This window comes from Spermophilus citellus, assembly GCF_964194105.1.
Source record: "Spermophilus citellus genome assembly, chromosome: 4".
Taxonomy (NCBI): Eukaryota; Metazoa; Chordata; class Mammalia; order Rodentia; family Sciuridae; genus Spermophilus; species Spermophilus citellus.
The window spans coordinates 160,144,463-160,156,854 of record NC_138185.1 but is presented as its reverse complement, the minus strand read 5'-3'; the positions used below and the strand labels follow the sequence as shown (position 1 = coordinate 160,156,854).

Here is a 12,392-nt window from a genome sequence, read left to right as displayed (position 1 = left end):
AAGCAGCTGGGTCTATAGGTACCTGCCACCATACCCGTCTCTTCCATGTTTTTAATTCTGCTTGTTTAAGGCATGGGTATATTTGATCATGGGGATTGGAACAAGGCCAATAACCAAGGATGAGGTCTAAAGATGGCACTGAGGATGGAGCAAACAGACAAGCCATTTGAACCATTACTGCTTACTATTCTTTGTTATGACACTAGAAGATGGGAGACCCCTGCCCCACAGGTGAACTTACCCCACAGGTAACTGCGAGAGTAAGATCTGTTGTTTGACTCCATTCCTCACCCATAAATGGTACGGATATGCTAAGGCAGCTGAGGAGCTGGTGAAATTCAGGCACAGGTACTGCCAAATATGCCTCCGTGAATGTGAATTCATTTAATAATGTTATTCAAACATAAATGGAAAAGTGAGTCTCTTAGAGAAAATCAAAAAGGTGTATATTTAAGCCGAATAGAAGTGACTTTGTATTACTTACTTCTATGGTTAATCTCTACAGTTGCAAGCTGTTTTAGTTTCCATGATTTGTTTATTCATTCATTTGTTCATATTTTCATACACCCCTTCACTCATCAGGCCTTGATTGAGTTCATCATAAGATGTGTCAACTACTATGCTAAATTCTAGGAGTCTTATAACCATTTCTTAAAAGCAATGGGGACCCACTGGATAATTTAAAGTAGTAGAGTGACATGATCAGATTTCCTTTTTAGAAAGTAGACTGGCTATGTAGTGCAAGAATTTAAGGAGAGTGAAACCAGAGAATGGGAGAATGTTAGGAGGCCATAGAAACAACTGTTTGAAGTATCCGAAGGGAATAATTGGATTCCTGGTCCTAAGCTCCTCTCTATTGTAAATGTGGGCTTTTCAAATTAGTTTGGGTTATTTATTTATTTATTTATGTATTTTGGTGCTAGGAATTGAAGGTAGGAACATTTAACCACTGAACCACATCCCCAGTCCTTTTTTATATTTTATTTAGAGACAGGGTCTCACTGAGTTGCTTAGGGCCTTGCTAAATTGCTGAGGCTGGCTTTGGACTTAAAATCCTCCTGCTTCAGCCTCTGGAGCTGCTGGGATTACAGGCGTGCACCACCATGCCTGGCAGCAATTTACTGCTTCTTCTTTTTTTTTTTAATATTTATTTTTTAGGTGTAGATGGACACAACACAATGCCTTTATTTTTATGTGGTGCTGAGGATCGAACCTGGGTACCACCCATGCTAGGCGAGCGCTCTATTGCTGAGCCACACAATCCCAGCCCCAATTTACTGCTTCTTGACATGTGAAAACTATGGAGAATATAATACCCCTAGATGATGGAAATGTCAACTTAGTATCATGAAATGTTTCTTGGGCAAAGAATAAAGAAGAAGAAACTAATGTGTATTATTCTAATGCTTTTTGTGTATTATGGGGTTTTGTTGTTTTGTTTTTGCAATGTTGGGCATGGACTCCTGGGCCTTGCATATGCTAGTGTCTTGAGTTCTTGATTCCTTCATTGTCATTAGCAGGGATTTGAATTGTTCAAGTTTGGTTTGCTATTTATGTTTTGAAGTGGCTTTCTAATATTCATGTTTGTAATTTAAAGTGGTTAATTTATTTACTTCAAATAAATGGCTTTGGTTCTGTGATTCAGTAAAGATAGTTTTATTTATTTATTTATTTTAGAATCAGTTGAACTCATGGCACAGTGTTAGTCTAGTTCATTACAGTTTTGATTTATGATTTAATTTTATTCAAGATCCTAAATTTTATAAATAAAATAATAAACTTCAAGCTGTTCATAAACCTGCAAATTATATTTAAAAATCTTTATCAGGCTCTAAATTCAGTAGGATTTTATAATCTGAAACTTCATATTTTTCTTCAACTCTGAAAAATTTTCTTCTTATTTTCTCTCTCCATTCTCTTTTCTTTCCTTCTGTAATTTCTATTAGACAGATATTGGACCTTGGAAAGCTCACCTCCATTTCAACCATTTTCAAGAGGGCTGGGGTTGTGGCTCAGTGGTAAAGCACTTGCCTAGCATATATGAGGCACTGGATTCAATTCTCAGCACCACATTAAAAAAAATAAATAAAGGGCCACCAACAAATAATAAAATATTAAAAAGAAAGAAAGAAAGAGTTTCTAATCTTCTTGTCTTTTGCCCTGCATTTTGGGAAGATATTTTGGCTTCTGCTTTCACTAATCCACTCAGTAACTTGGTCTGTTCTGCGTATCAACTAATGAATTTTTAGTATCAGAACTTTTTCTTAGCATCTAAAACTTCTCACTTATTTTTTTTCTCATGGATGAAATAGCCTTTCAAACCTCACTGAATAAAATTTATCATTTATCATTTATCTTATTTCCTTTATTTAACTTGGTTTCCTCTGATGTTATTTCTATTAGTTGTTTGGTGCTTCTCTTTCATAGTATTGGTCTCCCTCCTCCCTCCTGGTGATTTTGATGATCCAGTTATCTCTTATGTGAGAATAGGTTTGCCTAGTCATTCAGTTTATCATAGCCTGTACTCAAGGACTGTGGAGCATTGGGACATGCTATCCTGAAACACTGAAGGTTCATTTCTGATAATGAGTAGATATCTGGGCTCTGTTCTTTGTGTCCCAGAATTCCACCTACCTTCTTATTCCATGGGCAAACCCCTGATATTTAATGGAAGCAAGGGAAAGGAGTCTGGTCAATGAATTATTCTGTCCCAGGACCCTCTCTTTCTGTATCCTTTGGCTGTTGCCTAAAATTTCCTTAAATGCTTCTTCTGAACTTGTTTTTGTTTTGTTTTGTTACTGGGGATTGGATTTAGAGGCACTTAATTACTGAGTCATATTCCCAGCCCGTTTTATTTTTTATTTTGAGACAAGGTCTTGCTAAATTGCTAAGGCTAGCTTTGAATTTATGATCCTCCTGCCTTAGCTCCTGAGTTGCTGGGATTACAGGCATGTGTCGCTGCACCGAGCTTGAACCTGTTTTTGTTTCTTCTGATCTCCTCTGTGAATCAGAGTCTGCCTCTTTTCTATATTTCAGTATTTCCTAAACATTGAAAAGAAGTATCACCCTTTCCCTTATTTCCCTATGATTTTATATTCCTATTCTCTTTATTTTTTTTAAAGAGAGAGTAAGAGAGAGAGGGAGAGAGAGAGGGAGAGAGAGAGAGAGAGAGAGAGAGAGAGAGAGAGAGAATTTTTAATATTTATTTTTTAGTTCTCGGCGGACACAACATCTTTGTTGGTATGTGGTGCTGAGGATCGAACCCCGGGCCGCACGCATGCCAGGCGAGCGCGCTACCGCTTGAGCCACATCCCCAGCCCCTCCTATTCTCTTTAAAACATATCTTTTTATGTAGTTTAGAGTGGAAGAGAAACTCAATTCTCGTATTCAATCCACCATCTCCACCCAACCTTCAGCTATAGTTTCCTTTATTGTCTCTATTTATTACCAAATAATACAAGCTTCTGGTGAAAATTTCAGAGAATATGGAAATAGCTAATGAAAGTTCCTTCCCATGTTAGAAGTCTCTAGTGTTCCAATTTATATGCTCTTGGCCTCACCTATTGATTTCAACTACAGTTGGGTAGACAGTTCTGTAAGGGCTTCCCCCATTCCTTGTATCATAGCATTTACTGTAACCTCCAATGTATAACCTCCTCTTTTGGTTCCAGAACTCTTCCAGTGCCGCAGATTGCCTGGGGTGGATGGAGGAGGTTGAAAACATGGACAGAGAAGTTGGCAGGACAAGCTTCTCGACCAACAGGATGAGGACCAATTTTCTACCCTGCACATAGATAATTCTGAGAGACATTCTAAACATCTCTGAGCAGGACCCTGCAGGCTTGACCCCCTATTGTCCACAATGATGACCTCAACAATGAATCCTTTTATCTACCTTTCCTTCTACCTCCTTAACTCTCCCTAATTTCTCATTCCTGCTCTCTGAGATCTGCCTTTTTTCCTCCCTTATTTGACAATGTCCTTCCCCTCTGTACTTCTAAACTTCCTCTCTTCCTCAGTTCTGATTTATCATTTCACTGTAACTCTATTAGCCATAAAGCATTTGAGGATGCTGTCAGGATAACAGGATCTGTAGCAAATGAGGTTGTATTGAATTATTTAGCTTTCAGCTAAAGTGGAGATAACTAAAGCAGCTGAGCTGGTTTGTAAAATCTTGGGGTAATCTGTCTGCTGCTTTGGAGCTTTTATCATATTAATTTTTTTCTTATGGTTGAAAATTATAAATTTTAAGAATACAAAGAAAAATATGTATGCAACTATTCAGTTAAGCGCCACAAACCTATAGCTAAGGAATTATCTCTTTGGGGTAGTATATAATTATGTACTGCAGAGCTGCAATTCTAAGGCATCATGAATTTATTTAATAAGTTTATTCGTACAAGTTTTTTAAGAAAAACATAAATACATAATTTCCCTCTTTTTTTCCCTTTCAAAAATAGATCAAGGATTTCTACTTGAGCTACATAACAGTCTCGGCTTTTGAAGTTGGCCTGTTTTTCTTGAGTTCCCTTGCCAGAAAATGGTTTTTAAAGAATTTTTTTTTCCACAAAAGAAACCTGTTTCTAACTCATAATAAACAAATGATTCTTTTTCTGTTCTTTTCCTTGTGTTGGGGATTGAACTAGAGGCCTCAGCATGCTGAGCTACATTCCCAGCCCCTACAAATGGATTCATAAATGTTATCAGCAAAGTGGGGAGAGCATGACTGCTAATCTAATGGATGACCATGACTTTTCTTGTATCATCTTTCCTATATTACTAGAGTCTCTTGGGAAATTGAGCTGTAATAAGGTCCCAGACAAGAGGGGATGGAATGAAGGGGTCCTGTGGCTTTGTAATACCTGTCAAATTTGCCCCATTTAGCACTTAGTGTCCAAATCCCTACTCTCAAGAAGTGTTGCTGCAGCAGTGAACTATCTTTGCATACATTCAATATATAAACTAAGCTTGAACATCTGGCAATGGAACACCCTTTCCCTGATGAATTCTGGAAAACAGCATAATTATACTCTCAAATAAATAACTCAAGAGTAAGGCTGTTCCTTTGTTAAGAATACCAGGCAGCATCAAAGTTAAAATTCTCTTCCACATCTATGCTCTTTTAATCTCCACTGCCATCTCCATAATACCTGAGATTATCTGGGTTGATGGCTGATGAGAAATCATTCTAGGCACAGCAGGTAGAGAAGAGAGATGAAAGCTAGAGCAAGGTGTAAAACCTTACTGAACAATGACCTTGTGCTGTGAGAAAGTCAAGAAAATGGACTGCCTTGCAAGCTGCCCATATTTTTCTGTGTCTCTCTCCCGAGGTGACCTGGAGGTGCCTTGTTGTTCCTCTTTGGCACAATTGGTTTTAGTGTTTACTCTGGCCTACAGTATCCCACCTTATCCAGACTTGCAGTGAGGAAGCCCCCAAGGGTTCGAGACCTGGGCAGACCAAGAGGTGCAGGTGGGCGGGTGTGGCGGCTTGCCTGTTGATTATGGTGCGTGCAATATGCGATCGCCATGGGACTGCAGGCTGCGCGCCGCCAGCGATGCCCGGTTCTCTCGGATTGCACTGGATATGCAGGCAGAAACAGTAACACCGAGCCGGCAGGCTGGGGGCGGGTGCCTTGGGCCCAGTGCCCACCCCCTGCGCTCCCAGCGTCTGCTCTTGCCACCGGCCGGGAGGACCCCGCCCGGGAGCACGCTTTCTAACGCACCAGCCCCCAGTAACAATCTGTCTCTCCCAAACCCGCCGCGGCGGGGGCGCACTGCCCAGGCGCCTGCCTTGCCCACCCTCTGTCCTAAGAGTGTCTTTTAATATATTTTAAAAACCGGACTGTATACAGTGGGGATGCAGGGCGGGAAAAGCTGAAGGACTCATTTTTGCCAACAGGCTCGCCGCTCTGGGCGCACGAATTAGGCCGGAGCTGCAGAGTCAAGCTGTCTTCCCGCTGCAGGGGGCACGGGGTAGTGCGGGATTAGGGGACAAGAGCGATGATGGGGGCGCCCGGGGTTCGAGCGGAAGGCTGGAAGGCAGAGGCCGGCCCCGGCAGCCGGTGGAGGCCCGGCAGGTGCCCCCGGGCTCGGAGGCTGATTGGCAGGTGCAGGAGTGGGTGGGGAAGCGGGGGTTGGGCCTGGCGCTGCAGGAGGCTGCGGCCCCGCCTCCCCGCCCCCGCCGCGGGACTATCTGGTCCCGGCAGCAGCGATGTCCCCCGGCAGGAATGTCCCTCCTCAGATAATGTTATTTATATCTCTGGGCGGGTCCGTGGCTCGGCAGCACCAGGCGCCCGGCGGCCGCTGTGCCAGGAGCCCCGCGCTGCCCTCCTCCCGCTGCGCCGCCGCCGCCCCCAGGCTCGGGGTGGCCGCGGCTTCAGCCCCAGCGCAGGTGAGTCCCAAGAGGGCCCAGTGGCCGGAGGGAGCTGGGTGCGGGTGCGCAAGGCTGGGGCGCGCGGTGCGAGCGCAGGGCCCAGGAGATCAAGGGGGGGGAGCCCTGTCCCAGGTGTCGGGCGTGGAGTGGGTCGGGTGCAGGGCCCTGGAGGCCCTGGCGGCTACGACAGCAGTCATCCCGGGACGCGGGAACCTGTGCGGGCTTCTGAGGCGCTTGGCGAGCTGGGCGCCAGGTTTGGAGAGGCGGCTCCTAGAGAGTCACTTGGGGACGCTGGGAGGGAGGTGAAGGGGTGAGCCTTCATGGCTTCCTCCTCCAGGACCCCGGCCTGGGAGCAAAGGGGATCCGACCTCCGCCCTGCTCCCACTGTCTCCCACTGTCCGGCTTCACAGCCTTGGGGCCGCTCAGGTCCTCTCTTGGAACTTGGCTGCGTGTTCCCGGGCCGCTCTGCGCCCAGGCGGGGAGGACAGGGCAGGGCAGCAGAGGGGGCCCGGTCCCCAGGTGCTGGGCACCACTAGGCGAGTCGTGGGGGCAGGACGCGAACAGAAAAAAGATCTGAGTGCCCGGAGTCATACTTTAAAGATCCCTACCCTTTCTCCCCGTAGGAGTTCCTATTCTCCAGGCTTACACAGTCCACGATACCCTCCACGTTCCTCCTCCTCTGACAACTTGGCCCCAAGAAATAGCAGAAAGTGGAGAAATTACAAGACCTTTCACACAATCCCCAACTCCCACCAACTCACCCAGAGTTCCAAAGTGGGGGAAGTAGCTGAAGGGCTTGAGCACTGTTGCCTTGACAACAAGTCTTAGGTAGGGCCTTGATTTATAGACTATTAATATCTAAACCACTGTTTTCAGTGAGCAATTAGAGGTGCCAGGAGTTAATAATAACAAGTTTAATACGCTGAAGGAAAACGTAAAGAAGCCACTGTTTTTTTTCTTTTTGTAAAATTTTAGATGCATCCTATTGGGGGATGGGGTGGGAGAATATAGTGACAGTCTTTTTGTGCTGAGAACTTTTGTGGGGAGGCGTAGGCTGTCACCTCCAGTTAGGAGTCAGTGGTGCCAAACCCATGCCTGCGGCAGTCAGGAAGTATGCTTAAATTTCTTAGGTGAATGAGAGGAGTCTGCACATAAAATATTCTAGGCACATCTATACTGCCCACTAACTTATCCATAGTTTCACAGATGATTCTGAATTTTATTCTAGAAATCACTCTTTGGCCACTCCCTACATTGTGATCCAGGGCAGGTCATCTCCTATACTAGGATCATACTTTTATTCTTGCATGAGTCCTGGGTTCCAGAATGCCATTGATAACTCAATTTTAAGTACAAAACGTTTGTTAATGTGTACTGGATAGCCAGCACCCAACCTGGTGGAGGCTGGTGCTTCCCAGGAGGCTTTCAGGGTAGCTAGCAAAAGGAGAATTAAGCTTACTTTGAAGAAGAGCCTACCAGCCTTGAAGCCAGCCGATTCCTTAGGTGGGTCATCTATACAGAACTTCATTAAACTCTTGAGTTAAAGCACAGTTGAAAGACATAAACCCTATATTATGAAAATGTGATCCTTTAGCTATTGCTATAAGTTTTATCAGTGGCCCGGTGGCAGTGTCTGGGGATGAGCCAGTCCTGTAATCTTGAGTTCTCGGAAGACTCAGAGTCCGCTCATGGAATTGAAAGCACCCAAAAACTCTCAGGCATTCAGGCTGGGCCTTGAAGCACAGGCATATCAAGTTTTCCAGAGTGGCCTGCCCAGCAGAGAGCTGGGATACAACCTTTCACTCCTGTTGTTGCTTCTTTCAAGTGTCTCGAAGGTGTCTTATAGCAGAATACCTGCTGGATAATTAACTTTGGGGGGAAAGGCACGGCAGAGGGCAGATTCCCACCTGGAATCATATTTGGCAAAATAAAAATGACTATTTTTAAGGAAACAAGGTGTGAATGAAAGTTTTGAACTGAAGTCAGACAGTCTGCCACAGTTCTGGAAACAGATTGTTTTTAGTAAATAAAAATAACAATAGATTTCATTTGTTCTGTCTTTTACCTACTAGTGCCTAACTTGGTGCCTGACTGGTAGTGGATCCTCAGTTAATGTTGGTTTAATAAATAAATGAGTGGTCAGAGTTTTCTTTATATTTTCCTATTGTCACAGTAACTCTGCAAGTTAGCTCATATCATCAGCATTTTAAGCAAGGAAACAGGTTCAGGGAACTAAATAACTTGCCTCACATCACACAGCTGATAAGAGATGGGGCCGGTATTCAAGCTCAGCTGTTTGGTTCCACTGTCTTTTTGAGGTTAGACACTCAGCAGGGGATATAGAAGTGCAGCTTGGAAAGACTTGGGTGTAGCATTGTCTTTTAGCTTCACAGCCTTTGCTCCCAGGACCTCAGGTAATAATTTTGTTTATATCAGAGAAGCTTAAAAAAATATTGCCTGAAGATAGTACTGGGCACTTATTGGCTCAGAGGTTTTTAGCCTTGCCCATTATTTTCAGGTCATTGTTTCAAGGACGGAATTGTAATTTTGGCAGTAGTCAAAGCATGGATTTTTTTTTTTCTTAAACAGATTTTCCTTTCAGTTCTGGAAGTGGCCAGGAGGGCTTGATGATGCATAGGGACAGTGTGATAGGACAGAGGATGACTATAAAAAATTCATGAGGCAGACACGACTGGAGTGGAGGGGACCTTGGAGGTCATTGAGTCCACCCTTCTATTTGTGTAGTTGCTTGCTTAAAGGTGAGACCTGGCTGGTCATTTTTATGTCTTCTGTACTTCTTATCATTCTAGCCCATTTCTTTCCTCTTTCTTTCTCTGTCTCTGCCAGTATGGTGTATCTCCTGAAGTTTTGCCTAACCAAACTATTGAGATTTTCTTTCCTTTCTGGAGAGCTTACGAGAGGACATATTTTAATATCCGATACGTTCACCATAGTGAAATCTGAAAAAAGAAAAGGTATTGGGGACAGGCAGGAGAGGAGACTTTCACTAATGTTAAATGCTAAATTTAGTGTCTAATCTCCTCTTGCTAGTTAGGTATACAGATGTAAACATTTTTTTACATAAAAGGTGTGCACACTACTATTTGGAGACATTGTAAATCTTAAGACAAATAATCATGTGACATTTCTCGGGGAGGACTTTAGGGAACTTTTGGGACTATCAGATACCTGTTTTAATATAAATTTAATCATCAAATTGCTTTTGAAGAGTTTTGTTTGAAATTTCAAAATTAAACCCAAACTGTTACTCTCAGCTCAAGGTCTGAGAAGGTAGAAATGTAGCCAGTGGGAGATTTGAAGTGATATAAAATACATTTCTTCATTATCCATGATTTTTTTTTTTAATAACCTCAGACCTGCAGGTTACCGTTTATCAATTGACTTGGGAGGTTTGGGAGTGAAAATAACTGTGCTGTGTGAGCTGATGAGAAATTTTATTTTATGATGAGGCGTAGCAGGGAAGTCCATGGATACTAGACTCTGGAACCATGCAGATATTAGAAGTCAGAAATGTAGGCCAGAGAATACTTGCAAAGAGGTATTTTATCTTCAAAGTAGTTTGTGTTGACTCAGTTGGTCTTTATAGACAAGTCTGTGGTTGCTTCTCTATTTTAAAGAAATCTGGGGAGAAGGAGTACACTCAGTGGTCTGTGAGCCAGAATCATCAGGCACCATTCACTGGGGTTATCTCAGAGATGTCTATTTTCTCTGACAACCCTAGGAGGTAAAGGTCTCCTGGCTTTGGAGATGGAGATCAAGGGAGAAAGTGGGGGGGGGGGGGTCAGGAGAATCCACTGACAGACCTGACTCTACTCACTGAATAGTCAACTCCCTGTGGTAAATATTTAGAAAATGTCATAGTACTTCCCTTTGTTGCTGTTCTTTCTTTCTTTCTTTTGCTCTTTCTTTCTTTCATTCTTTCTTTCTTCTTCTTTTGTCTTTTTTTTTTTTTTTTTTTAACTGGGGGTTGAACTCAGGGGCATTCAACCACTGCACTACATCCCCAGCCTTTTTTTTTTAACATTTATTTTTTTAGGTGTAGATGGACACAATGCCTTTATTTTTATGTAGTGTTGAGGATTGAACCCGGGTCCCGCCCGTGCCAGGCAAGCGCTCTACCACTGAGCCACAATCCCAGCCCCTCCTTTTTTATTTTTATTTATTTTTAATTTTTAAAAAGTTTTAATTTTTATTGGGCTTAATTAGTTATACATGACAGTAGAATGTATATTGCTTATTTTTTGCTTGAGGCAGGTTCTCACCAAGTTGCTTGGGGCCTCGCTAAGTTGCTGAGGCTGAGCTTGAACCTACGATCCTCCTGCCTCAGCCTCCCGAGTCACTGGGGTTACAGGCGTGCACCACCACGCCCGGCACTGTGCTTATTTCTTAATTCAGCCAAGCAATTCAAGTTCTTCCATTTTCACCCAACCTTAGCTGAACATCAGACCACCAGGGGTTCGCCAGCCCTGCAGCTCACAGAGCAAAGGCAGCCACAGAAAATGCTTCCTCAGTGAATTGCATGGCTACATATGTCATTCCCAGACCATCTCAAACTTTGCTCTTTCCTTTCCTTGGTTACAGGAAATATTAAAAGCTCTCTTCTTCCTACCTCCGCAAGCCCTTCTGAGGCTTTGCCATAATTTTTATTTCTACTTTACCTGTGCAGACCTGGCTGAGGGTATAATTAAAGCGCAATTAAAACCCAGACATATATCGTGTTAGCAGTGGGGGCAAAAGCGGGATTCCTTTCTTTCTTTCATTGGAGAGTTATAAATTTAGCAAGTGAAAAGGCATGGGACTAGAAAAAAAAGAGGCTTAGCACTGAACTGGGCTCAGATCATCCAGAATATTTATGAAAAGAAGAACAGGACACTTTGACAGTCAAAGAACAATAATTGCCTTGAATTATAGTCAGTCCAGGCAGTTTCCGCCATTGTGAAAAGGAGCAGAAACTTGAATAATCCTGAAAATGAATAAATTGAAAATGATTTCTATTTGTATTGGACTTAAATATAGGTGTATCTTGTTTGAGAATTCATAACTCTACAAATAAAACTAGGCATGCCTAATCACATACCTTGTGGGAACTGGAAAGAGGTCTGGAGCCTCATTCTGCCCCTGTGCTCAGTTCCTGCTTGTTTCCAGAAGGCCCTTAGGAATGGTGAAGCAGCTTCTCCTTCTAGCCTGTTTCCTCAGGAGTGCAAAAGTAAGAAAAGGCCTTTTGTAATGCTGGCTGCGAGCCATAAGTCATAGAGAACCAGAGCTGGGAAGCCTGAGGAAGCAACTGGGATATATTCAAGAAGAGCAAACACTGAGTATATACTGTGTGCTTACACTGGTATGGGCTGAGAATACAAAAAGGGGTCAGGCGGAGACCCACTTATATGCTGGGGAGCAGACTTGCAAACAAGGATTCAATAGCATGCTTGCAAGAATGGTGTTCTGAGAGAAAGACTACAAGAAGAAGGTCTAATGCAGGTGGGAGTCTTGGGAAGCTCTTGAATTGCCTAGGATTTCCATAATGGAAGAAGGGGAGATGGGTAGGTACATGGCCAGGCACAGATGTGAACTTAGATTAGTAGATTAGGGAATGAGGAACAGTTCCATGTGGATGGAGTGTAACCAGAAGATGAAGATGCTTTGGGATCAGTTTGTGAAGTTTGTTTTGTGGTACCAGGGATTGAACTCAGAGGCACTCAGACACTGAGCCACATCCCCAGCCCTATTATGTATTTTGTATTTTATTTAGAGTCAGGGTCTCACTGGGTTGCTTAATGCCTCACTTTTGCTGAGGCTTACTTTGAACTTGGGATCCTCCTGCCTCAGCCTCGTGAGCCACTGGGATTACAGGTGTGCGCCACAGCATCTGGCTAGTTTGTGAAGTTTTGAAGTGCATGTTGAAATCAGTGGAGCTGTGGGGAGTGGGAAGACCTGATTCAGATTTTTGTTGAGACAAAGCTCCCTAGCAGTGGTGAAGAGAATGTGAATTAGAGTTCAG

General features: G+C 43.4%; 1 protein-coding gene across 4 annotated transcripts in view; it reads left to right on the top strand.

The window, feature by feature from the left end:
• Nucleotides 1-6,241: 6,241 nt before the first annotated feature.
• SPTB (spectrin beta, erythrocytic) overlaps nucleotides 6,242-12,392 on the top strand; it is a 122,602-nt gene continuing 116,451 nt past the window's right edge. For 2 of the 4 annotated variants that reach the window (XM_081292551.1, XM_081292554.1), the window contains exon 1: nucleotides 6,242-6,391. The gene's annotated coding sequence lies outside the window, so the exon portion shown is untranslated. The remainder of the gene's footprint in view (nucleotides 6,392-12,392) is intronic. The other 2 variants (XM_081292553.1, XM_081292552.1) reach the window with 1 other exon arrangement.